General features: G+C 36.9%; 1 protein-coding gene across 1 annotated transcript in view; it reads left to right on the top strand.

Moving 5' to 3' along the window:
• Positions 1-26,265, top strand: part of HPSE2 (heparanase 2 (inactive)) — a 569,682-nt gene that overhangs the window by 116,804 nt on the left and 426,613 nt on the right. The window lies entirely within an intron of this gene.

Consider the following 26,265-nt stretch of genomic DNA (forward strand, 5'->3'; position numbering starts at 1 on the left):
CCCGGTCCCCTGCATCGGCAGGCGGACTTCCAAACACTGCGCCACCAGGGAAGCCCTATTTGTAGGTTTTTAAGGCATTTCCATACTGTTCTCCATAGTGGCTGTATCAATTTACAGTCCCACCAACAGTGCAAAAGTGTTCCCTTTTCTCCACACCCTCTTCAGCATTTATTGTTTCTAGATTTTTTGATGATGGCCATTCTGACCGGTGTGAGGTGATGTCTCATTGTAGTTTTGATTTGCATTTCTCTAATGATTAGTGATGTTGAGCATTCTTTCATGTGTTTGTTGGCAATCTGTATATCTTCTTTGGGGAAATGTCTATTTAGGTCTTCTGCCCACTTTTGGATTGGGTTGTTTTTTTTTTTTGTTATTGAGTTGCATGAGCTGATTGTAAATTTTGGAGATTTATCCTTTGTCAGTTGCTTCATTTGCAAATATTTTTTGCCATTCTGAGGGCTGTCTTTTGGTATTGTTTGTGGTTTCCTTTGCTGTGTAAAAGCTTTTAAGTTTCATTAGGTCCCATTTGTTTATTTTTGTTTTTATTTCCATTTCTCTAGGAGGTGGGTCAAAAGGGATCTTGCTGTGATTTATGTCATAGAGTGTTCTGCCTCTGTTTTCCTCTAAGACTTTGATGGTGTCTGGCCTTACATTTAGGTCTTTAATCCATTTTGAGCTTATTTTTGTGTATGGTGTTAGGGAGTGTCCTAATTTCATACTTTTACATGTACCTGTACAGTTTTCCCAGCACCATTTATTGAAGAGTCTGTCTTTTCTCCACTATATTCTTGCCTCCTTTATCAAAGATAAGGTGACCATATGTGTGTGGGTTTATCTCTGGGCTTTCTATCCTGTTCCATTGATCTATATTTCTGTTTATGTGCCAGTACCATACTGTATTGATTACTGTAGCTTTGTAGTATAGTCTGAAGTCAGGGAACCTGATTCTTCCAGCTCCATTTTTCGTTCTCAAGATTGCTTTGGCTATTCGGGGTCTTTTGTGTTTCCGTTTTCTTAATTTCACTTTCAGATTTTTCATCATTAGTGTATAGGAATGCCAGATTTCTGTGCATTAGTTTTGTATCCTGCTACTTTACTGAATTCATTGATTAGCTCTAGTAGTTTTCTGGTAGCACATTTAGGATTCTCTATGTAGGGTATCATGTCATCTGCAAACAGTGACAGCTTTACTTCTTCTTTTCCGATTTGGATTCCTTTTATTTCCTTTTCTTCTCTGATTGCAGTGGCTAAAACTTCCAGAACTATGTTTAATAATAGTGGTGAGAGTGGGCAACCTTGTCTTGCTCCTGATCTTAGTGGAAATGCATTCAGTTTTTCACCATTGAGGACAATATTGGCTGTGGGTTTGTCATATATGGCCTTTATTATGTTGAGGAAAGTTTCCTCTATGCCTACTTTCTGCAGGATTTTTATCATAAATGGGTGTTTAATTTTGTCAAAAGCTTTCTCTGCATCTATTGAGATGGTCATATGGTTTTTCTCCTTCAATTTGTTAATATGATGTATCACCTTGATTGATTTGCGTATATTGAGGAATCCTTGAATTCCTGGAATAAACCCCACTTGATCATGGTTTATGATCCTTTTAATGTGCTGTTGGATTCTGTTTGCTAGTGTTTTGTTGAGGATTTTTGCATTTATGTTCATCAGTGATATTGCCCTGTAGTTTTCTTTCTTTGTGACATCTTTGTCTGGTTCTGGATCAGGGTGATGGTGGCCTCGTAGAATGAGTTTGGGAGTGTTCCTCCCTCTGGTATATTTTGGAAGAGTTTGAGAAGGGTAGATGTTAGCTCTTCTCTAAATGTTTGATAGAATTTGCCTGTGAATCCCTCTGGTCCTGGACTTTTGTTTGTTGGAAGATTTTTAATCACAGTTTCAATTTCAGTGCTTGTGATTGGTCTGTTCATATTTTCTATTTCTTCCTGATTCAGGCTCGGCAGGTTGTACATTTCTAAGAATTTGTCCATTTCTTCCAGGTTGTCCATTTTATTGGCATAGAGTTGCTTGTAGTAATCTCTAATGACCATTTGTATTTCTGCAGTGTCAGTTGTTACTTCTCCTTTTTCATTTCTAATTCTATTGATTTGAGTCTTCTTCCTTTTTTTCTTGATGAGTCTGGCTAATGGTTTATCAATTTTGTTTATCTTCTCAAGGAACCAGTTTTTAGTTTTATTGATCTTTGCTATCGTTTCCTTCATTTCTTTTTCATTTATTTCTGATCTGATCTTTATGATTTCTTTCCTTCTGCTAACTTGGGTTTTTTTTTGTTCTTCTTTCTCTAATTGCTTTAGGTGCAAGGTTAGGTTGTTTACTTGAGATGTTTCCTGTTTCTTAAGGTAGGATTGTATTGCTATAAACTTCCTTCTTAGAACTGCTTTTGCTGCATCCCATAGGTTTTCGGTTTTCGTGTCTCCATTGTCATTTGTTTCTAGGTATTTTGATTTCCTCTTTGATTTCTTCAGTGATCACTTGGTTATTAAGTAGTGTATTGTTTAGCCTCCATGTGTTTGTATTTTTTACAGATCTTTTCCTGTAATTGATATCCAGTCTCATAGCGTTGTGGTCGGAAAAGATGCTTGATACAATTTCAATTTTCTTATATTTACCAAGGCTTGATTTGTGACCCAAGATATGATCTATCCTGGAGAATGTTCCATGAGCACTTGAGAAAAATGTGTATTCTGTTGTTTTTGGATGGAATGTCTTATAAATATCAATTAAGTCCATCTTGTTTAATGTACCATTTAAAGCTTGTGTTTCCTTATTTATTCATTTTATTTCTTTTCTTCTCTGCAATCAGTCCTATGGCTAGGCCATCCAAAACTATGTTTATTAACAGTGGCGAGAGTGGACATTCTTGTCTTTTTCGTGATATTAGAGGAAATGCTTTCAGTTTTTCACCGTTGAGAATGATGTTTGCTGTGGGCTTCATATACGTCCTTTATTATGTTGAGGTAGGTTCCCTCATGCCCAGTTTCTGGAGAGTTTTTATCATAAATGGGTGTTGAATTTTCTCAAAAGCTTTTCCTGCATGTATTGATATGATCATATGGTTTTTATTCTTCAATTTGTAAATGTGATGTTATCACATTGATTGATTTGCATATATTGAAGAATCCTTGCATCCCTGGGATTAATCCCACTTGATCATGGTGTATGATCCTTTTAATGTTGTTGGATTCTGTTTGCAAGTATTTTGTTGAGGATTTTTGCATTTGTATTTGTCAGTGATATTGGTCTGTAATTTTCTTTTTTTTGTAGTATCTTTGTCTGGGTTTGGTATCAGGGTGATGGTGGCCTTGTAGAATGAGGTTGGGAGTGTTCCTTCCTTTCCAATTTTTGGGAAGAATTTGAGAAGAATGGGTGTTAGCTCTTCTCTAAATGTTTGATAGAAGTCACCTATGAAGCCATCTGGTGCCAGAGATTTGTTTGTTGGAAGATTTTTAATCATAGTTTCAATTTCATTACTTGTGATTGGTCTGTTCATATTTTCTATTTCTTCCTGGTTCAATCTTGGAAGGTTATATACCTTTCTAAGAATTTGTCCATTTCTTCCAGGTTGTCCATTTTATTGGCATAGAATTGCCTGTGGTAGTTTCTTATGATGCATTGTATTTCTGCAGTGTCCATGGTAACTTCTCCTTTTTCATTTCTAATTTTACTGTTTTGAGTCCTCTCCCTCTTTTTCTTGATGAGTCTGGCTAAAGGTTTATCAATTTTGTTTATGTTCTAAACGAACTAGCTTTTAGTTTTATTGATCGTTATTGTTGTTTTCTTAGTTTCTGTTTCATTTATTTCTGCTCTGATCTTTATGATTTCTTTCCTTCTACTAACTTTGGGTTTTGTTTGTTCTTCTTTAGTTCCTTTAGGTGTAAGGTTAGATTGTTTATTTGAGATTTTTCTTGTTTCTTGAGGTCGGATTATATTGCCATGAACTTCCCTTAGACTGCTTTTGCTGCATCCCAGAGGTTTTGGATCATCGTGGTGTTGTTATTTGTCTGTAGGTATTTTTTGATTTCCTTTTTGATTTCTTCAGTGATCTCTCAGTTATTTAGTAATGTATTGTTTAGCCTCCATGTGTTTGTGTGTTTTAGGGTTTTTTTCCCTGTAATTTATTTCTAATCTCATAGGCTTGTGGCTTAAAAGGTGCTTGATATGATTTCAATTTTCTTCAATTTACCGAGGCTTGATTTGTGACCCAAGATGTGCTCTATCCTGGAGAATGTTCTGTGTGCACTTGAGAAGAAAGTGTAATCTGCTGTTTTTGGATGGGATGTCCTATAAATATCAATTAAATCTGTCTGGTCTCTTGTGTCATTTAAAACTTGTGTTTCCTTATTAATTTTCTGTCTGGATGATCTGTCCATTGATATAGGTGAGGTGTTAAAGTCCCCCACTGTTACTGTGCTGCTGTCGATTTCCTCTTTTATAGCTGTTAGCATTTGCCTTATGTATTGTGGTGCTTCTATGTTGGCTGTATATATATTTATAATTGTTATATCTTCTTCTTGGATTGATTCCTTGATCATTATGTAGTGTCCTTCCTTGTCTCTTGTAACATTCTTTATTTTAAAGTCTATTTCATCTGATATGAGTATTGCTACTCCAGCTTTCTTTCTTTTTTTTCTTCCAATATTCTTTTTTTTTTAACATCTTTATTGGAGTATAATTGCTTTACAATGGTGTGTTAGTTTCTGCTTTATAACAAAGTGAATCAGTTATACATATACATATGTTCCCATATCTCTTCCCTCTTGCGTCTCCCTCCCTCCCACCCTCCCTATCCCACCCCTCTAGGTGGTCACAAAGCACCGAGCTGATCTCCCTGTGCAATGTGGCTGCTTCCCACTAGCTATCTATTTTACGTTTGGTAGTGTATATATGTCAATGCCACTCTCTCACTTTGTCACAGCTTAGCCTTCCCCCTCCCCATATCCTCAAGTCCATTCTCTAGTAGGTCTGTGTCTTTATTCCTGTCTTGCCTCTAGGTTCTTCATGACATTTTTTTTTCTTAAATTCCATATGTATGTGTTAACATATGGTATTTGTCTTTCTCTTTCTGACTTACTTCACTCTGTATGACAGTCTCTCGGTCTGTTTCCACTTGCTTGGAATATCGTTTTCCATCCCCTCGCCTTCAGTTTGTATGCATCCCTAGGTCTGTAGTGGGTCTCTTGTAGACAGCATATATATGGGTCTTGTGTTTGTATCCATTCAGCAAGCCTGTGTCTTTGGTTGGAGCATTTAATCCATTCACATTTAAGGTAATTATTGGTATGTATGTTCCTATTACCATTTTCTTAATTGTTTTGGGTTTGTTATTGTAGGTCTTTTCCTTCTCTTGTGTTTCCTGCCTAGAGAATTTTCTTTAGCATTTGTTGTAGAGCTGGTTTGGTGGTACTGCATTCTCTTGGCTTTTGCTTGTCTGTAAAGCTTTTGATTTCTGCATTGAATCTAAATGAGATCCTTGCCAGGTAGAGTAATCTTGGTTGTAGGTTCTTCCCTTTCATCATTTTAAATATATTGTGCCACTCCTTCTGGCTTGTAGAGTTTTGCTGGGAAATCAGCTTTTAACCTTATGGGGATTCCCTTCTATGTTATTTGTCGTTTTTCTCTTGTTGCTTTAAATAATTTTTCTTTGTCTTTAATTTTTGTCAAGTTGATTACTATGTGTCTTGGCGTGTTTCTCCTTGTGTTTAACCTGCCTGGGACTCTGTGTGCTCCTGGATTAGGGAAGCTATTTCCTTTCCCATATTAGGGAAGTTTTCAACTGTAAACTCTTCAAATATTTTATCAGGTCCTTTCTCTCTCTCTTCTCCTTCTTGGACCCATATAATGTGAATATTGGTGCGTTTAATGTTGTCCCAGAGGTCCCTCAGGCTGTCTTCATTTCTTTTCCTTCATTTTTCTTTATTCTGCTCTGTGGCTGTGAATTCCACCATTCTGTCTTCCAGGTCGCTTATCCGTTTTTCTGCCTCTGTTATTGTGCTGTTGGTTCCTTCTAGTGTATTTTTCATTTCAGTTATTGTATTATTCATCTCTCTTTTTTCTTTAATTCTTCTAGGTGTTTGTTCTTTAATTCTTCTAGGTGTTTGTTAAACATTTCTTTCATCTTCTCGTTCTTTGCTGCCATTCTTGTTCCAAGATCCTGAATCATCTTCACTATCATTATTCTGAATTCTTTTTCTGGAAAGTTGCCTATCTCCACTTCATTTAGTTGTTTTTCTGGGGTTTTTATCTTGTCCCTTTACCTGGTGCAGAGTACTCTGCTTTTTCATTTTGTCTTTCTTTCTGTGAATGTGGTTTATGTTCCACTGGCTGCAGGATTGTCATTCTTCTTGCTTCTGCTTTCGGCCCTCTTATGGACGAGGATATCTGAGGGGCTTGTGCAAGCTTCCTGATGGGAGGGACTGGTGGTGGGTAGAGTTGGGTGTTGCTCCAGTGGGCCAAGCTCAGTAGACTTTAATCCGCTTGTCTGCTGATGGGTGGGGCTGAGTTCCCTCCCTGTTGGTTGTTAGGCTTGAGGCGACCCAGCACTGGAGCCTAGATACTCTTTTGTGGGGCTAATGGTGGACTCTGGGAGGGCTCACACCAAGGAGTACTTCCCAGAACTTTTTCTGCCAGTGTCCTTATCCCTGTGGTGAGCCACAGCTGTCCGCCGCCTCTGCTGGAGAGCCTTCAACACTAGCAGGTAGGTGTGGTTCAGTCTCCTATGGGGTCACTGCTCCTTCCCCCTGAGTCCTGATGCACACACTACTTTGTGTGTGCCCTCCAAGAGTGGAGTCTCTCTTTCCTCCAGTCCTGTTGAAGTCTTGCAATCAAATCTTGCTAGCCTTCAAAGTCTGTTTCTCTGGGAATTTGTCCTCCCGTTGCCAGACACCCAGTTTAGGAAGCCTGATGTGGGGCTCAGAACCTTCACTCTAGTGGGTGTACTTCTGTGGTATAATTGTTCTCCAGTTTGTGAGTCACCCCCCAGCGGCTATGGGATTTGATTTTTTGTGATTGTGCCCCTCCTTTGTGGCTTCTCCTTTGTCTTTGGATGTGGGGTATCTTTTTTGGTGAGTTCCTGTGTCTTCCTGTCAAAGGTTGTTCAGCAGTTAGTTATCTGTCTGTAGATTTTTTGATGATGGCCATTCTGACCCGTGTGAGACGAGACCTCATTGTAGTTTTTGTTTCTCTAATAATTAGTGATGTTGAGCATATTTTCATGTGTTTGTTGGCCATCTGTATGTCTTCTTTGGAGAAAAGTCTCTTTAGGTCTTCCACCCATTTTTTGATCGGGTTGTTTGTTTTTTTGATGTTGAGCTGCATGAGCTGTTTGTATATGTTGGAGATTAATCCTTTGTCAGTTGCCTCATTTGCAAATATTTTCTCCCATTCTGAGGGTTTTCTTTTCATATTGTTTATGGTTTCCATTGCTGTGCAAAAGCTTTTAAGTGTAACTGGGTCTCATTTGTTTATTTTTGTTCTTATTTTCATTACTCTAGGAGGTGGGTCAAAAAAGATCTGGCTGCAATTTACGTCAGAGACTCTTCTGCCTATGTTTTCCTCTAAGAGTTTTATAGTGTGTGGCCTTACTTTTAGGTCTTTAATCCATATCGAGTTTATTTTTGTGTCTGGTGTTAGGGAGTGTTCTAATTTCATTCTTTTTTTTTTTTTTTTTTATGGTACACAGATCTCTCACTGTTGTGGCCTCCCCCGTTGCGGAGCGCAGCCTCCGGACGTGCAGGCTCAGTGGCCATGGCTCACGGGCCTAGCCACTCTGCGGCATGTGGGATCTTCCCGGACCAGGGCACGAACCCGTGTCCCCTGCATCAGCAGGTGGACTCTCAACCACTGCGCCACCAGGGAAGCCCTCTAATTTCATTTTTAAACGTGTCTTTTGAAGAGCAAAAGTTTTTACGATGAAATCCTGTTAATCAGTTTTTTTTCTTTTATGGTGTTTATCTGAGTATATCTTTATTTCACCTTCACATTTATAGTATAGTTTTGGTGGATATGGAAACTTTGGTTGGTAGTTTTTTTCTTCCCAGCATTTTATGTCATTCCACTTCCTTCTGTCCTCTACTGTTTCTGATTAGGGTCACCTTTAATGGTAATTTGTTCTTTATATGATGGATAGTTTTTCTCTTGATACTTTGAAGATTTTCTCTTTGCCTTTGGGTTTCAATATTTGACTATGGTGTGTCTAGATTTATGTGTTTATCTTACTTGGGTGTCCTTGTGCTTTTTTGATATTTATATTAATGTGTTTCATAATTTGGGGGCCCTTTTCAACTCTTATTTTTCTGTCCCTTTCCTCTTTACTCTCCTCTGAGGTTTTCTTTACAGTCTGTTGATATGATTGAGGTTGTCTTACAGGTCTCTGAGACTTTCCTCACCTTTCTTCAATCTTTTTTTTTCTCTCTCCTTCATATTGGATAGTTTCTAGTGCTCTATCTGCTAGTTCACTGGTTCATTCTCCTGCTATCTCAAGTTTGCTGTTGAGCCCATTTAATGAATTTTTCATTATAGTTATTATACTTTTCAACTTTAGAATTTCCATATAGCTATTTTTAATATTTTCTATTTCTCTCTTGATATTTTCTGTTTGTTGAATAATTATCCTCATATTTCTCTTGAACTTCTTGAATAAACTTTTCAAAAATCCTTCAAATATATTTATAATTGTTACTTTGAACTATCGTCTGTACATGCCTGTTGGCCAGGGATATGTGATGATTTTATGTAGCTCTTCAATGTCTCTTTAATTTCCAGGCTAACCTTGCTCAGTTTCTGGCTAGTCTGTCACTTGCATCAACTGACATTGCTTTTGGGGGAGAGTGTTTGCTGATCTCTTTTCCCACCGTAGCTGGAAGCCTTACTTGTCTTGATGTTTTAAGATCCTTATCCATATTACTGAATTTATTCCATTCTTCTTTCAGTCTGTAGGTTTATGTCTGCAAGATATTTTAAAGGTTATAGTTGAGTGAATTATTATATTAGTCCATGAATATCTTCCTGTTTTATTTACATACGAATGACAAGTTGACTTGGTATAAAAATTTGTGATCCCAGTCATTTCTCCTTAAATTTTGTAATATGTGGCTGTGTTGCATTTGGTGTTGTAGAGAAGAAATATGACTTTTGTTCCTTTGTATAATTTGTTATTGCTTGAATGATTTTAAGGATTTTTCTTTATTGTTTGTTTGTTTATTTATTTATTTATTTAGGCTATGCCACATGGCATGTGGGATCTTAGTTCCTCAACCAGGGATTGAACCTGTGCCCCTTGCAGTGGAAGCATGGAGTCTTAACTACTGGACCACCAAAGAAGTCCCCTTATTGTTTTCATTTCAGGCTAGAATACATCTAAGTATAAGCATTTTAAAGTTAATTTGGTTTAAAATTGAAATAAATTTAATCAGAAAGACATAAAATCTAAATTTAAAAAACAATAAAGTTTTACTGAAGTTCATAAAACTAAATTTGAATAAAATATATGCACACCATATTTTTGGAGAGGAAAACTAAATGTTATTTCTTCCCAAATGCCATGTATTTCACCTTTCATCATATTAGGTGACACATAATAATATGTTTGTCCCACCATTAGTGTGATAATTATAAATCTGAATCCCAAGAGGGTTTTGGGGGATGAAATTTGGCATGTTGATTTTAAAGCTTATTTATAATAAGTATATGAGAGTATCTGAGAAGTTTATAATGGTAAAAATTTTAAAATACCAGATAGGTGAAGAAGATCAATGGCCTAGAAGAAAAGTCTAAAAAAACAAGTAATTGTATATGGAAATTTAATATATTAAAAAGGTTGTGACATTTCAGATCAATGAAGAATGATAGAGTTAATAAATTGTACTGAATACCAGAGTATGTAACTTTAAGAAAATAAATTTAGATTTAATTTTATACTTCATATAATGTACAAAAATAAATTCTAGATGAATTGAAAATTTAATATAACTCCTTTTGTAGCTATAGAAATGTTACAAAAATGTGGAAGAATATTTTTACAATTTTGGGTATAGCTCTATAACTCATAGAACTTATTGCTAATAAAAGAAATGATTAGCAGATTTCACTACATCAGAATACTTTTGTTTTACAAATTACTATATAAAGTTAAAAGATGAACAACAGATTGAAGAAAATGAATGTGAAATAAAAAAGGCAAAAAGTTGATAAATGTGTGAAAATGGACACTGTGGGTAGGAATATAAATTGGTATAAAATTTAAGAGGCACATTGTTAGCAATCCTAAATCCAGGACCCTATCTTATAGAAATAATTCCATGAGTATTTTAATATATATTGTCTTTGTACCATAATTTAAAATAGCAAATTACTAGTGTATGCACTTTAATAGAATGATTAGGTAAATTTGGTACATCTATTCAGTTGAAATACATACAGCTATTAAAAGGAATGCAGTAGAACTATATGTGTTGTACAGCAAGATGCCTGTGATATATATTTAAATGAAAAATGCAATTTGAAGAACATCTGTAAAGCATGATCTAATTTTTACAAAAAGAAAAAAATATATGTGAATGTATATGTGTATATATATATGCATATATATATTACTCATAGGAAAATATTGTGGAAGAATACATATTTTACAGTTAACAACAGTTGAATCTAGTATGGGGTTTTTAAGGGATGGAGGTAGACATTTACACTTGAAAATCATTTTGAAGAATAATTAAGGATAAGTAAATATATTTAAGATATAATTAAAGTGTAAAAAGTACAACCCTGACTCTTTAGTTTTTTAGTTTGGCCAGGTCAGAAATAAGACAACTGGTTGAAAGAGCCAACTTTCTTCCTTTTCTTTTCTTCCTTCCATTCTTAGCATTAACTTTCCGTTTCTACTGTTTAATTCCAGGACTCCCAGAGCCCACTTCCATTGAACTTGCTCCTTTTTTCTGTGCTCCTGTCCCTAGCTTGGACCTGCTATAACCCATAGCAATATGATGATCTTGCTAAAGCTATACTCTACTTGGAAAGGCCAAACACAGAATCATGGCCCAGAGTACCTGCCACTTCAGAGAGGAAATGGGAAATATATGTATTTACTGTCTTTCATTTGTATAGATTTTACATGCACTGTTTTGCTTGATTATTCCAATAGTTCTGTGAATTGGGAAAGGTAAGTATTCCCATTTTAATAGAGGCTAGACATGGTTGGTGTATTACTTGAGACAGCAAGTAAGGAAGTGAAACACAGATCTAGATATTTACTCTGTTAGAATGAGAGAATGACTAACACAGGAGGTCAAATAACTCTGAAGAGTAGGTAGAGCACTGGCTGGAATCAGAAACCTATGGCTTTGAACATTTCATTTTACCACTTCAGATCTCTGCTTCACACTATTTTAAAAGATTAGTGAGAGTGGCAAACTCAAATGTCTTTAAGGACTAGACAGGCATTTAAATGAATGGAGCACAGGGCATAAGATTATAAAAGAATAGAAACTGTTGAACTAGAGCTCATATGCTCCCTCCAAAGACTTTGAAATAAAAAAAAAATTAATACTGTTAAATTAAAGCAAGTCTGTTGACCAAATCCACCCCATGGGCTTCCAGTTTATAACTCCTAGATTAGTTGATTTCTTTTCAAGTCTGGTATCATCTTGTAGCATAGAAAAGTGATTGAATGAAAGAGAGGAGCAGTTGGTAGAGGGTATTGAATTTATGATATGATTTGATTTTTAAAAACCTTTCATTTGAGAAAATTTTAGTGATTAATGATATATACGAAGTTGCAAAGGTAGTACAGAGAGGTCCTGGGTACCTTTCATCTAGTTTCTCCACTAGCTACATATTACATAACTATAGTACAATATCAAAGGCAGAAAATGGACATTGGTGTGAGGTGTGTGTATAACTATGTCATTTTATCATATGGGTAGATTTGTGTCACTGTCACCACAATCAAGGTACATAACTGTTCTATCACCACAAAGATCTCTTTGTGTTACCCCTTTATAGTCACACCTACTCCATTGTGCCACCATGGATGTACCATGTTCTGTTAATCATTCACCTATTATAGGACATTTTGGTCATTTCCAGTTTTTGGCTATTGCAGCTAATTTGTGAACAACTGTGTACAGATTTTTTTGTGTGGACATAGTTTTCATTCTGGGATAAATGTCCAGGAATGCAGTTGCTGGGTGATATGGTGAGTGTACATTTAATTTTTTAAGAAACTACTGAAATATTTTTCAGAGTGACTGTACCATTTTATACTCTTAATGGCAATGTTTCTTTGCATTCCTGCCAGCTTACAGTAATGTTACTATTTTTATTTTAGCTGCTCTAATAGGTATGTAGTGATATCATCATGGTCTTAATTTGCATTTCTCTAATGGCTGGTGATAGTGAATATTTTTTCATGTGTTTCATGTTTGCCATCTATATATCTTTCATGTCTTTTGTTCATTTTTGAAATTGGATTGTTTGTTTATTTTATTGTTGAGTTCCCTTGGAACTGTGAATATGTCATCTTGTATGGCAAGGGAGAATTTAAGTTGCAGATGGAATTAAGGTTGCTAATCAGTTGATCTTAAGATAGGGTAGTTGTTCTGAATTGTCTGGGTGAACTCAGTGTAATCATAAGGATCCTTAAAAAAGGAAGACCAAAGTGCAGGTGTAAGTCAGAGAGATTAGATGTGACCTACTGTTGTTTGTTTTGAAGATGGAGGAAGGAGTTTATGAGCCAAGTAATGTGAGTGGCCTCTAGAAGCTGGAAAAAACAAGGAAGTAGATTCTCCTGTAGAGCTTCCAGAAAGGAATGCAGCCCTGTTAACACCTTAATTTTAGCCCAGCGAGACCCATTTCATATTTCTTACTGCTAGTAATATAAGGTAATAAATTTGTATTGTTTAAGCCACTTAATATGCAGTAGTTTGTTACAGCAGAAATAGAAAAAGGATGTAAGTGGCAAGATAATTCTTCTACATCAATAAGTGTTCATTCCACTATAGAATTTTTAAAAACTTTTAAAAAGCAGAGACATAAATATATATTAAAATAGGTACACATGAATTTGAAGTAAATGGGAGAGAGAGTATGTGGGGATGGATACTGAGGTACTTAAATGGAATCCTTAAGGTTCCATGGCATTCACTTTGAAGACTGATTTTTAATGATTAGAGAGTGGTGTGTTTTCTGCCTTTGTAAACCCAAAGTTTCTTATGTGCTGATATTTTTTTTCTCTCCATCTTATTTTTCAAGCAGTGGGCGAACAGAATGGGGACCTTACTCTCTCAAGAAGTAATGGAACAGGTTAAAGACATTTTCTAAACGTTGCCCTATGTGCAAATGTGTGTCTGCTGAATCTAGATATAACAGCTGTTTCTCACTTTCTTATGATGTGCTCCAAACTTTCATCAGTATCTATGAAAAACACCTTTAAAATGTCTTATTTATGATGTGGGAAGTGGAGATTAAGATTATTGTGCTTATACTTCAGCCAGGTATATGTGGTGTGATTGATGAAGATATTCAAACTAAGGCTAAAAGCCTAGGTTGATCCGTGCATATTTTGTGAATGTTGTGATTGCTTTCATACTTAATAAGGTACTGGAAAGCCCAGGAACAAAAATCACCAATACCTTGCCATATTTGAACTTCTGGCATTCTCTACATAAGCCTAAAAAATGCTGAGCCTATTCCTATTTCATTGCCAATATGTCACATTTACCTTAGAGAATGGACCTAGTAACTTAACTGCAAATTGTTTAACCTTGGATTTTGGGACTTTCACAGCCTTCCCTTTTTTGCCTCCCATCAGTACCCTACAAATAATCCAAGTATTATCAAAACTGGTTGTTTTCTGGTCCATACAACTGGTCAATACCTTTTCCTTTCTATACCTACCTCTACTTAGAATTCCCTCCCATCCTTCCTCCATCTTAGCCTACAGAAGTTTTAAGCATTTTTCAAGTCCCAGCTGAAATTCTGTCTCCTTGCATGAAGTGTCCTCTTCTTATTCTTGGAAGGAATTTGTCACAGAGAGGTTAAAATACCGTGTCATGTATTATGGAAATTTGAGTATTTATAAACTCCTTGTGATAGGGACTTTCTGAATTATTTTTCTCATTTCTTTAGGACCTAATGTAAATTTTAGGTTCTCAGGAGATACTGCATAAGGTTATATGAAATAACTGTTGGAGTAGGAAAACTAGGACAACTGACATGGTCCGCCCACATGGATAGTTCTTCACATTTGAAAACCAGCTTTTGGCATCTTATTTTCCACATTTATATGTGTGCCTTTTATTTTGCATTAACGTATTTTTACTCCTAACAGACTGGTTTCATGTTTTTGACCTGCAGAGTTCAAAGTACTAGACTATTTAAGAACAAATAGTATATTAGTTTCCTTGGTGATGTTAATTTAGAACAAAGAAGGACTATGCTACGTCTGAACTCATCTTATAATTGAAGAATGCCCAAGAAATTATTATTCTCTCTTAAGCCTTGGATGGCTAAGAGGGGTAAAAGATGAAAATTCTTCCAAGGGTTCTTGTCCTATTATGGGCAAATTCCTTCTTGTTAAACATATTCTTATTTCTTCCTTCAGCTTCTCTAATTAACCAAAAACTTGCTTTCAAGTGAAACCAGATATATCATCTACACCTAACTCTCATTACCCCACTTCTATATATTCAAGGGGAAAGAATGGAGGGTTTGCCTCAACTATATTAATTCAACAAATATTCATTCAACATAAATGTTTATCGAGAACCTAGAACAGTGTCTAGCCCATATACCAGTGACTAAGACAAAGTCCTTGCCCTCACAGAGCAATCATGTTGTGGGGACCTTTTCCAGAACATTTTCTCATTGGAAGTCCATGCTCTCTTATCTTCCTATGCTTTCCAAATCTTTGCTGACTTCAGCTACCATATTGGACTTAATTCTACCTTCCTTTGTTAATTGACCTTATTTTTGCCATTATACTGCACTTTAGAACCCATGTTATCTAGATTCCCAACACTCTGGCCTCAATTCACTGTCATTCTTAATCTTCATTCTTCGTCAGTGTTCTGCATGGTCAGAGCATGGAGCTTGCTATCAAAAGAGAGTGGGGACTTCTGCTTTTGACCAAGAGGGAGTAATAGGGACTGGATTTACCTCCTCACCTGAAATATCTACCATACCAGGCAAAATAAATGGACAAAAAGTTATGAAGACATAGCACATCAGGTAGCTCAGGACAGTGATCTCAGAGAAAAGAAAACAAATGAGATAAGCTCTATAATTGCACCAGCTTACTGCTAGTAGAAAGTTTCCAGTCTTCAATAGAAGGAGCAGGAAACCTCCCTCCTTGGTTTCCCTGAGATGAGGAGATTGAACTGGGAGTCCAGGAAGGCCAAGGTGGCTAGAGTTTACATCTGTATATAGAGATAGCTTCAGAGATATTCAGAGTGTCCCCAATGAGTTTTCAGCTGATTACTGACCAGCACATGTATGTGCTGAAACTGTCAGAAGCCAGGAATATCTACCCAAAAGAAGCAGAAGGAATAATATATGAGGTTTACACAGATCTGGGAATAGTTAGTATTCTCACCAGCCATAGTTAAAGGCCTCATAATTAATGGGACACTGGATAAATTACTCATAAGGATATTCCCTCATTGGTGGGGTAAAATCAGTATTGGATTAAAGGTTGCTCTGGTCCTGCTCAACAAAACTAAAAAGCAGGCATCAAAAGAATCGAACTGGTTCAAAGGGAGGGGCTCAGGAGAGTAACTGAGTTATTTATGTGCTCAAAGGCTCATCGCTGAGCTGGGTATTCATGAATCTGATCCTAAACACCATATTAAAAACTATCGGAACTGAACTGAGAACTATACCACTGATGCAGTACTGTGCTTGTCAGAGGGGCTGGGGAGGCACACATGCAGAATATATTAAATAGCACTGTAAAGGCTTTGAAAAGAGAACTCTCATTGAAGCCATAACCTGTGGAGGACTGGTTTGGACTCTGGCCTGAACTCATCTGTGTTGATTGACTACTAAAACAAAAATATCAGTATTCTCCATAGAACTGAACAAGACTCAGAGTCTTATATCATATTATTCAAAATGTTCAGGATATTTCCAAAATTATGCGGCATACAAATAACCAGGAAAATCTCAACTTGCATCAACAGATGCAAATGACAGGATGACACAGATGTTGGAATTATCTGACAAAAACTCTAAGGGAGCTATTATAATAATTCTCCAACAAGTAAAGGTGGACACTCTTAAAATAAATGGAAATATAGACTGTCTCAGTGAAGAAATAGAAAATATAAAGTAGAAGCAAATGGAAATTTTAGAACTGAAAAATATACTGACTGAAATAAAAAACTAACTGCAGAGGCTTAATAGCAGAGTGGCAATGACAGAGGAAAGTATCAGTGAATGTGAAAATAGATCAAGAGAAACTATCCAATCTGAACAAAAGAGATAAAAAAGATTGAATAATAATTTAACAGATCCTCAAGGATCTGAGGATCCCAAAATGTTTAACATTTATGTCATCAGAGTCTCAGAGGGAGAGCAAGAGAAGTGTAATGCAGAAAAAATATTTAAAGAAATAATGTCTGAAACTTATCCCATTTGAGGGAAGACATAATCCTGCAGATTCAAGAAGTTCAGAGAACTCCAAACAGTATAAACATAAAGAAATCTATACTGTCTACATCATAATCAATCTGCTGAAAACTTAAAGAAAGAAAAAATCTTCAGAGCAGCCAGGGAAAAATGATATATTATTTACAGGAGAACTACAATTCAAATAATTGCAGGTTTCTCATCGGAAACCGTGATGGCCAGAAAGAAGTGGAACAACATTTTTAAAGTGCTGAAAGAAAACAACTCTCAACTCCAAACTATATCAGGTGAAAATATCTTTCAGAAAAAGGTGAAATAAAGACATTCTCAAACTAATGAAAATAATTCATTTCTTGGAAACGTCTTAAAAAACCGCTACAGTGGGTTCTTCAGACAGAAGGGAAATGGTACCAGAAGGAAACTTAGAAGATCAGAAATGGAGGAATAGCAATAGAAATGATAATTTTGTTATCCATATTTTACCACAAAAAAAACCCTAAAAGGATGGAAAAAATTAGTCATTCCCAGTATCTGAGTGGTTCTAGGACCGCCTGCACATGGATACCAAAATCCAAGGTTGTTCAAGTCCCTTACAGTCAGACCTCTAAACCCACAGGTTTTGTATTCTGTAGATTCAACCAACTGCAGATTGTGTAGTGTTTTCAATATGCAGTTGGTTGAATCCGTGGTTGCAAAACTCATGGATATGGAAGGCTGACTGTATATTGTGAAAACACTAATAAAAAGAAATTTGCAGAGGCACATTAATATCAGACAAAGTAGATTTAAGAGAAAAGAAAATTACCAGAGATAAAGAAGGATATTACATAGTGATAAAAGTATCAATTTACCAAGAAAATATAACCATCCTAAATTTGTATGTACCTAATAACAGAGCTTCAAAATATATGGAACAAGAAATTACTAGGATAAATTTATTATTTAGATAAGTTACGTTAAACATGATTCTATTAATGGAAAATTGTACAAAATGTAGACTAATAGACAGCAACAGAAATTAGATCAATGGTTGCCTGGGTACAAGAGAGTAGGATTACCAAGGGGCACAAGAAAACTTTCAGGGATGACGAATATGTTCATTATCTTGACTGTAGTAATGGTTTCTTGTATATATACTTATTTTAAAATTTATCAAATTGTATACTTTAAATATATGTTGTTTATTGTATATTGATTATGACTCAATAAAGCTATACAGAAACTTAAAAGAGATAGACTGGAACAGCTCCAATCTTCCACACTTGCCTAGTTCATAGACTCTATATTTCTCCCTATTCCTACTCTTCTTCCCTACCAAATCTTCTGTTTATCTTTTTTGGATCTCCGGTATCTTGACCACTTCAAGTTCCTTCTTTGCTTCTTAGGATAGCCCCTTTCTGGGCATACATCAAAGAAAGTCAAGGGACTGAAGGAAGTTCTGGAATGTCTGACCTTACCATTCCAGCTGAGAAAAGAGAACCTAATCTAAGGGGAGAGGGTATGGGAAGGACAGATTGAAAAAAATTTTTTTTGTTTTAAGATCTTGAATCTTGAAGTCACGAAACTGCCCAGTTATTTATAAGCTTGGTCTACTAGAAGGAACCAAAAAAAAAAAAAAAAAAACCCCACAAAAACAGAACTATAAGCATATTAATAGATGCTCAATATCATTAGTAGGGAAATACAAATAAAAACCCCAATGAAATTTACTTCACATTCACTAAAGTAGGCATAGTAATAATAATTTTTTAAAATGGAAAATAAGTGTTGGCAAGGATGTGAAGAAATTGGAATTTTCATACACTGCTGGTAAATTGTATGCTTATGGTCTGAATGTGTGATGTGCTATCTCTGGGATATGATCGGTAGTTTGTTTTTGTGTCATATGTGCTTGTATTTGTGCTCATTAAATGATTGTAGAAGGACTTTGTAAATAAGTGCTGTCTTTAGGATGTTGTAAATTTGGGAGTAATGCAAAACAGAGGGCCCAGACCAGTATTAGGACTCTAGAAGAGTCCTGGAAAGGAAAAAGTCTTCATTTCAGAAGATTATAATTAATTGGAAAAGTAACTTGTATAGCATAGAATATTAAAAACTAATTAACACTTATATGAATATTCTGAAATTTGAAAAGCATTTTACCATATATAATCTGGTTCTTATAATATCTCAGTGATGTAAGTGGCATAATACTTATTTCATGAAGGAGAAAACGACTTACATTTTAGTGCACTTAAGGCTAATCTAATGTATTTTTTGCTGGGTTAAAAATCACTTAATGCTACCATCAACAAGAGATGATCCTTTTCCTCCTAAATTTTTTCCATTCTTTGAAGGGTAGGGTCCCTTCCTAGAGCTTTTGAAGTTCAAGGCAAACACTTGTCCCTAACCCCTTCATCCTTTGGGATGAAGAAGCAATTGGATAGTCAGTATTGATTTGAAGACTACAAATACTTGCAGGGAGAAAATAATACTGAACCAGACACCTTGTGGCTCAGTGAGAGAGCTCTTCAGGATAGGATGTATAGGATTCATGGACAGGCAATTGTGTGTATCCATTATGATGTGTACTATGTCAGGTATAGAGATTTAGAGACAAAATGATGTTGGGAAATGTGAACTTGTTGATATGGATGGTTTGATAGTAATCTTCACTCTCTGTGTAAGCCTTGGATATATTATTCTAAGTTGATGTTTTCTCATCTATAAAATAGAGTTAATAATAGTGCCTACCTCAAAGGGCTTCTCTGGAGGTTGAAAAAATATCATGTGTACAAATCATTTAATATCAGACCTGATGTGGGGTAAGCAATAGACACTTATTAGCTATTAATATTAATAAATTTTCATGATGAAGACAAAGATTACATACTCTAGTAGTAGGAAATCTTTTAGAGAACACTTGGAAATGGAAGGAAGATTGTCATAAAGAACACCTTTAGATAGACGAAAAGGACTTGGAGGAAAGAGAGATTCACCCAGGGAAATCTCCATGAATGGACATTAGGACCACCAGCAGTGCAGCCTGATCTCAACTAAAAGGTCTTAGAAGAATAAGGGAGAAAAGATCTCTACTCCTAAGCAAGCATGAAAGCAATGAGGTAGCGTATTCCCTGGGCTTTGGAATGGGACTTGAAGCAAGGGTGGAATTAGGGAGGAAGCAACAAACAACAAACATCTTATCAGTGCATTTGTCTTTGCTGGGCTGATTTAGGTAGTGAGATTCTATACTTGAAAATCATTTATTCTAGATCATCAGACACCACTGTAATTAAATAGAATCAGAATTTAATTAAACAGACGTTTATCGAGCACTTCTTACTTGTAAGGCAATTTCTTGTGTAACTTTGTTAATCTTGATATGTTCAGTATAAGACAAAGCCAGTGCTCTTCAGGCCCTTGCTTAAATGAGAAGATGAGTATGTAATGCAGGTGATCAGTTTTGGATAAGGAGTACTGAGAGAATTGACAGGGAAAGAAGTTCTTCCAGCAGTATGGTCTAAAGAAGAAAAAACACCTGAAATCACTTTTGAGTGTTACTGGTAATAGAAATCAATTAGGACAAAGTGCTTGGAGTCTTTGTTTTCGGGGACTGCCCAATTTGTTTATTCATATGCTTTCTGTGTTGGATATAGCAACACTTTGAGCACTATATTGGTTTGCTGTTATATAACAAATTACTCCAAAATTCAGTGTCTTTAAACAACAAATACTTCTTATTATTCATAAGTCTGAAGGTGAGCTGTCTGGGGATTAGCTGATCCTAGTCTTGGCTTGGTTTAATCACTTCTGCTCTTTGGACCAGAGGAATAACCTGGGTATATTCTTATGGTGATGGTAGAATACAAGAGAGCAGATGGAAAAATGCAAGACCTCCTAAGGCCTAGAGTCAGATATAGGTCACTGTCACATCAGCCTAATTCTGTTGGCCACAGAAAGTCACATGGCCAGCCAAACCTAGGATTGACTCATGGAAGTAGAGGACAGTGAGTGAAAATTTCTGAACAATTATCTAATCTGTCAACCATAAGCTCTGAGAACACTGGCAAAGGCTCTTCAAAAACCCAAATAGTTTGGGGCCCATTACATTGATTTCCATGATGTACGTTATGCCCCTGGATAAAATTGGAACTTTGAACAGAACTTTCTATTTGCATACCAAATTAAAATTCACAGAGAACTTCCACATGTGTTATTTCAGAACTGCTTATTAATATAAGAAGAGATTATCATCCCTAAATTAAGGATCAGAGACATGAAATGGCAGTCCCAGGTTAACACTCTCTAGGGATGAATAGACAGGAATGGTTTCCGCCTAATTTAATACAGAAGAAATTCTGAAGCATGGGTAGTTACATACTCAGGAGTCATCTTGGGTCCTTGATGCAGCAAGTAGTCCTTTGTCTTCTGATCAAGGGCAGAGAGATTGGAAGAATGGCTTCTACATATTTCCTTCTCTTTGGCATCTGGACTCTAGACTTAGAGAGAAACCATGTTTTTCTTTCTTTGACATCAGATAGGTGGAAACATTATTTTGGTTGCTTCTACAGTTTCCTCTCATTCCAAAAGCCTAGAAGGTTGGAATTGATTACTATTTTGCCTTTGAACATAACTAGATTTGAAAGCATTTGTCAACCAGTATTTGGCAGTGGTTAGAAAATACCTCAGTTGATATAATTCTAGTTTCACTTAGGATTGGTTTGGGTATGTGGCAGTTACCATTAGTTTTCTATCCAACAGCCATTCCTGCCCTTCTTCTTGTCTAAAAGAACCTCACTTTTGTTTAGGAACAGGCAGCTGTATGCTTCAGGGGAAGCCGATTCCTTCTCAACCTTAGGCAGGTAGATCTTAATTACTTTAAGTCAATCCTGGTAATTCTGATCTCTTCACCAGTGATTGATTTGGGAATGGCCAATGAGGTAAAAATGGAAATCTACTGGGGGGTTTCTGAGAAAGGTTTCTTCACTTTTAAAAGAAATGCACTGAGAAAAACAGTCCTTTTTCTGCCTCCAGACACCACTGTGTGAGGAGTGCTGCTCCTCACACAGAGCTCACATAGTAGCTGCTGCAGCCATCTTGCTACCATTTAGGGCTATTCCTGAAGACAAAAGCCAACACTCTAAGGACAGCCGAGCAAGAATTGGAAATGATTTACATCATAGAAAATATCACTGAGCCACGTAAATTAATCAACCCTAAAAACACCTTACTTTAAGATTCCTCTTTTTATGTGAGATATTACATTTATGTAGTGTTACACTACTTTGTTCTTATTGTTTGCTGCTGAGTGTGACCTAATTAATTGAAAGTAGGACCCTGTAGTGAGGTACTCTACATCTTGCCTTGCCCTGACCCTCAAGGAGGCAATAAATATGGTGATCAGGAGCATGAGCTTTGAGTGTATTAGACCTAGGTTTAAATCCTAGATTTTGCCTTCTATTAGCTGAAGAACCTTGGGTGAGTAATCTAACCTCTCTAAGCTTCCTTTGTTTTATTATCTGTGAAATGGGAATAATAATATTAGCTATTTTATAGGGTTATTAGGATTATGTAAATTAATGCATTCCAAGTCTTAAAATAGTATCTGTTACAAGCTATAAGTGCTCAGTAAATTTTTCTTATTCACTAATGTTTGGAAGTGCAGATTGATGCCACTGTCCACACAAGGACAGCTTGCTTCTCACCTGTGGAGATAAAAATCTAAGCTGTGAGGGCTTCCCTGGTGGCGCAGTGGTTGAGAGTCCACCTGCCGATGCAGGGGACATGGGTTCGTGCCCCGGTCTGGGAAGGTCCCACATGCTGTGGAGTGGCTAGGCCCGTGAGCCATGGCTGCTGAGCCTGCGCGTCTGGAGCCTGTGCTCCGCAACGGGAGAGGCCACAACAGTGAGAGGCCCGCGTACCGCAAAAAAAAAAAAAAAAAAAAAGGCTGTGAGAGGAGTTATATTTATGGGAGAAAGTTTTAGGGTTTACAGGAAATTGTAAAGCTCTTAATGGAGGGATTGGATAACTGGGAGTTCTTTACTTCCACGTCCTTTCCTTCTCCTCTGAGAAGGAGGAATTGGACTACCTGATCCTGCTACCTTGACCTTTGAGGTAATGGTTCAGAGGGTACTGACTCTGCTCTCCTAGCCAAGAAGCATTGTCCTGTGCCATAGCTGGTTGTTCTGGTTTGCCAAGTTATGTTCATGGCCTCTGTGTTCCCTGGCCCTTTAAGCTGAGCTGAGTCACCATTTTCAGCCAGTATTTGAGACAGAAGCTTGTAGTTCTTCTAGAAAATCACTTAGATTGCCTCCCTTCACCTATCCCCAGGTATATCTCTTTTTCCTTTGGGGCAGGTTATCCTGGTCCCCCAAGAAACTATGTAGACACTGCTGTCTTCTACTTTCACTAGTGTGGTCTTGGGTGTTCTTCATAACAACTTAGGAGACCTTCATGATGATGTCGCCTCTAGGTACCCTGCCCTCAACCATGCCTCCCAACACGCAAACATACACCCTCCTTGCCCTTCCCCCAGGTATGCCTTAGCAAAGAGCAAAGCATTTTATAGTTGTAGTAGGAGGTAAAAACCTTGGAAAGCCCTGCTCTAGAGAAGCTGCTGTGAGACTGCCTCGGAAATAGAATGTCAGATCATCTTTCAGTCCAGGGGAAGAACTGTGAAATGCACTGGGGTATGGCCCGAAAGAGAACTGGGCTGGGAGCCAGGAGACCCGTTATTCTATAAAAGACTTACTGTGGGACCTTAGGAAGTCACTCTACCTTTCAATGTCTATTTACTCATCCTCAGTTAATAACTATACATTAACTGAATTAACTTATTTAATAAGTATGAATATTTAACTTATGAATTATACATTCATTTGAATAATTACTTAGTTAATGTTTTATTATTTAATTAAGTGCCTGCAAGAGATCAGGGACCATGTCTGGTTCTACTCATTATTGTAACAGCACAATTCCTGACTTAGAATAAGTGGTCAAAAAATAATTATGACTGAAGAAATGAATCTGTGGTAGAATAGGCTCTGGAAGAGGATCCCTAAAGTTCCTTTTGTTCCATAAATAAAGGGAAAATTATATTTCCTCATGCCCTCCTTAGTGTAAAACTGAATAGTGTAGAATATAAATGCCAATGTATTTGAGGGGGGAACCATCTCAGTTCCTGAAGCATCAAGATAACTGGGGCATTTGAAAGAACTTTTGAGGAAAATCTGGCTATTTTAACTTGACAAGAGTGAACATGGCAGGGCTAGAAAGTATATGCATGCATGCACTTATCTTAAAGACCAAGGTAGGATCATGAAAAGTAAGACCATGACTTTGGACTATCTGGTATCAATCAGAAATAAGAGAAAGTCCAATTCCCCATGTGTTGAAATAAATGTGGGAGCTTCTATAAGAGTAATTGGGAAACTGAAGAATTCTGTAGAAGAAATCGACCCCTATATGTGAGATGCCTCTGATGCAGAGGACATCTTGAAGTAATATACAACACTGATGACACTTCTTCAACACTTAGTAGATCTGACCCTTCCTTTCATCTGTCATTTTGCTGAATCACATGGCCTAGCAAGCAGCTAACACACTGCAGCCAAACTTAACAATTGCAGGCTGGAAACATATGCTCTCTCAGATTGATTAGTGATATTACCAGTGTTTAAACCCATTTCCTGTCACCTTGGAGGATGGAGATTGCTTGACAGGAAGTCATTCTGCTGTCATCTAGCAGGGCTGCCAGTGCAATTGTTTAAATTTGTCGGTGAGTAGAGAGGCAGCCGGCTTTACTCTGGTCTAAAGCTTTTGCACATGTTGAGTAACATAGCATTTAGCATATCATGGAAGCACCTAGTTTTGATACTAATGGAATGTGCATTTCCTCCAGATTTCTAAGTTTTCAAAGGTTTTGGAAAATGCTGACATGGAAACTGTTTTAGTTTAAAATGAGCCTTATTTTGTTCTTAAAGAGTCATTTTGCATTAGCTGTGTATTGAAGTCGATTTTGAAAAATCACCTCTTTGGGGAATGGGCAAAAAAGAAGTCCCAAGAGGCAGCACATTTCCTCTAATAAATTCAAGCAGTTTTTTCTTTATATTGAAGGTATTATTTGTCATACATTTTCCTTGTCATACTGAGCATTCCCAGACCATCATTTAAAACAGATTGGTAATTTGGCCCTTAATTTTGGCACCTGTACATCTTTTAAAGCTCTGGTCTGTGTTCGGAGACTTAACTACTCTGTAAGTTAATACCTTTTAGGGCCTGAACACCACCATTAACAGCAAATTGGCCTCCAGGATTCTGGATAGAATCATTTTTTTTTAACATCTTTATTGGAGTATAACTGCTTTACAATGGTGTGTTAGTTTCTGCTTTATAACAAAGTGAATCAGCTACACATCTACCTATATCCCCATATCTCCTCCCTCTTGCATCTCCCTCCCACCACCCTATCCCACCCCTCTAGGTGGTCACAAAGCACTGAGCTGATCTCCCTGTGCTATGTGGCTGCTTCCCACTAGCCATCTGTTCTACATTTGGTAGTGTATATATGTCCATGCCACTCTCTCACTTCGTCCTAGCTTACCCTTCCCCCGCCCTGTGTCCTCAAGTCCATTCTCTACGTCTGTGTCTTTATTCCTGTCGTGCTCCTAGGTTCTTCAGAACAATTTTTTTTTATATTCCATATATATGTGTTAGCATATGGTATTTGTTTTTCTCCTTCTGACTTACTTCACTCTGTATGACAGACTCTAGGTCCATCCACCTCACTACAAATAACTCAATTTCGTTTCTTTTTATAGCTGAGTAATATTCCATTGTATACATGTGCCACATCTTCTTTATTTCATTCATCTGTTGAAGGACACTTAGGTTGCTTCCATATCCTGGCTATTGTAAATACAGCTGCAGTGAACATTGTGGTACATGACTCTTTTTGAATTATGGTTTTCTCAGGGTATATGCCCAGTAGTGGTATTGGTGGGTCATATGGTAGTTCTATTTTTAGTTTTTTAAGGAACTTCTGTACCGTTCTCCATAGTGGCTGTATCAATTTACATTCCCACCAACAGTGCAAGAGGGTTCCCTTTTCTACACACCCTCTCTGGCATTTATTGTTTGTAGATTTTTTGATGTTGCCCATTCTGAAAGGTGTGAGATGATATCATTGTAGTTTTGATTTGCATTTCTCTAATAATTAGTGATGTTGAGCAGCTTTTCATGTGCTTCTTGGCCATCTGTTTGACTTTTTTTTTAACATCTTTATTGGGGTATAATTGCTTTACAATGGTGTGTTAGTTTCTGCTTTAAACAAAGTGAATCAGTTATACATATACATATGTTCCCACATCTCTTCCCTCTTGCGTCTCCCTCCCTCCCACCCTCCCTATCCCACCCCTCTAGGTGGTCACAAAGCACTGAGCTGATCTCCCTGTGCTATGCGGCTGCTTCCCGCTAGCTATCTACCTTACGTTTGGTAGTGTATATATGTCCATGCCTCTCTCTCGCTTTGTCACAGCTCACCCTTCCCCCTCCCCATATCCTCAAGTCCATTCTCTAGTAGGTCTGTGTCTTTATTCCTGTCTTACCCCTAGGTTCTTCATGACATTTTTTTTTAATTCCATATATATG

This window comes from Stenella coeruleoalba (genome assembly GCF_951394435.1).
Source record: "Stenella coeruleoalba genome assembly, chromosome: 16".
Classification (NCBI taxonomy): Eukaryota; Metazoa; Chordata; class Mammalia; order Artiodactyla; family Delphinidae; genus Stenella; species Stenella coeruleoalba.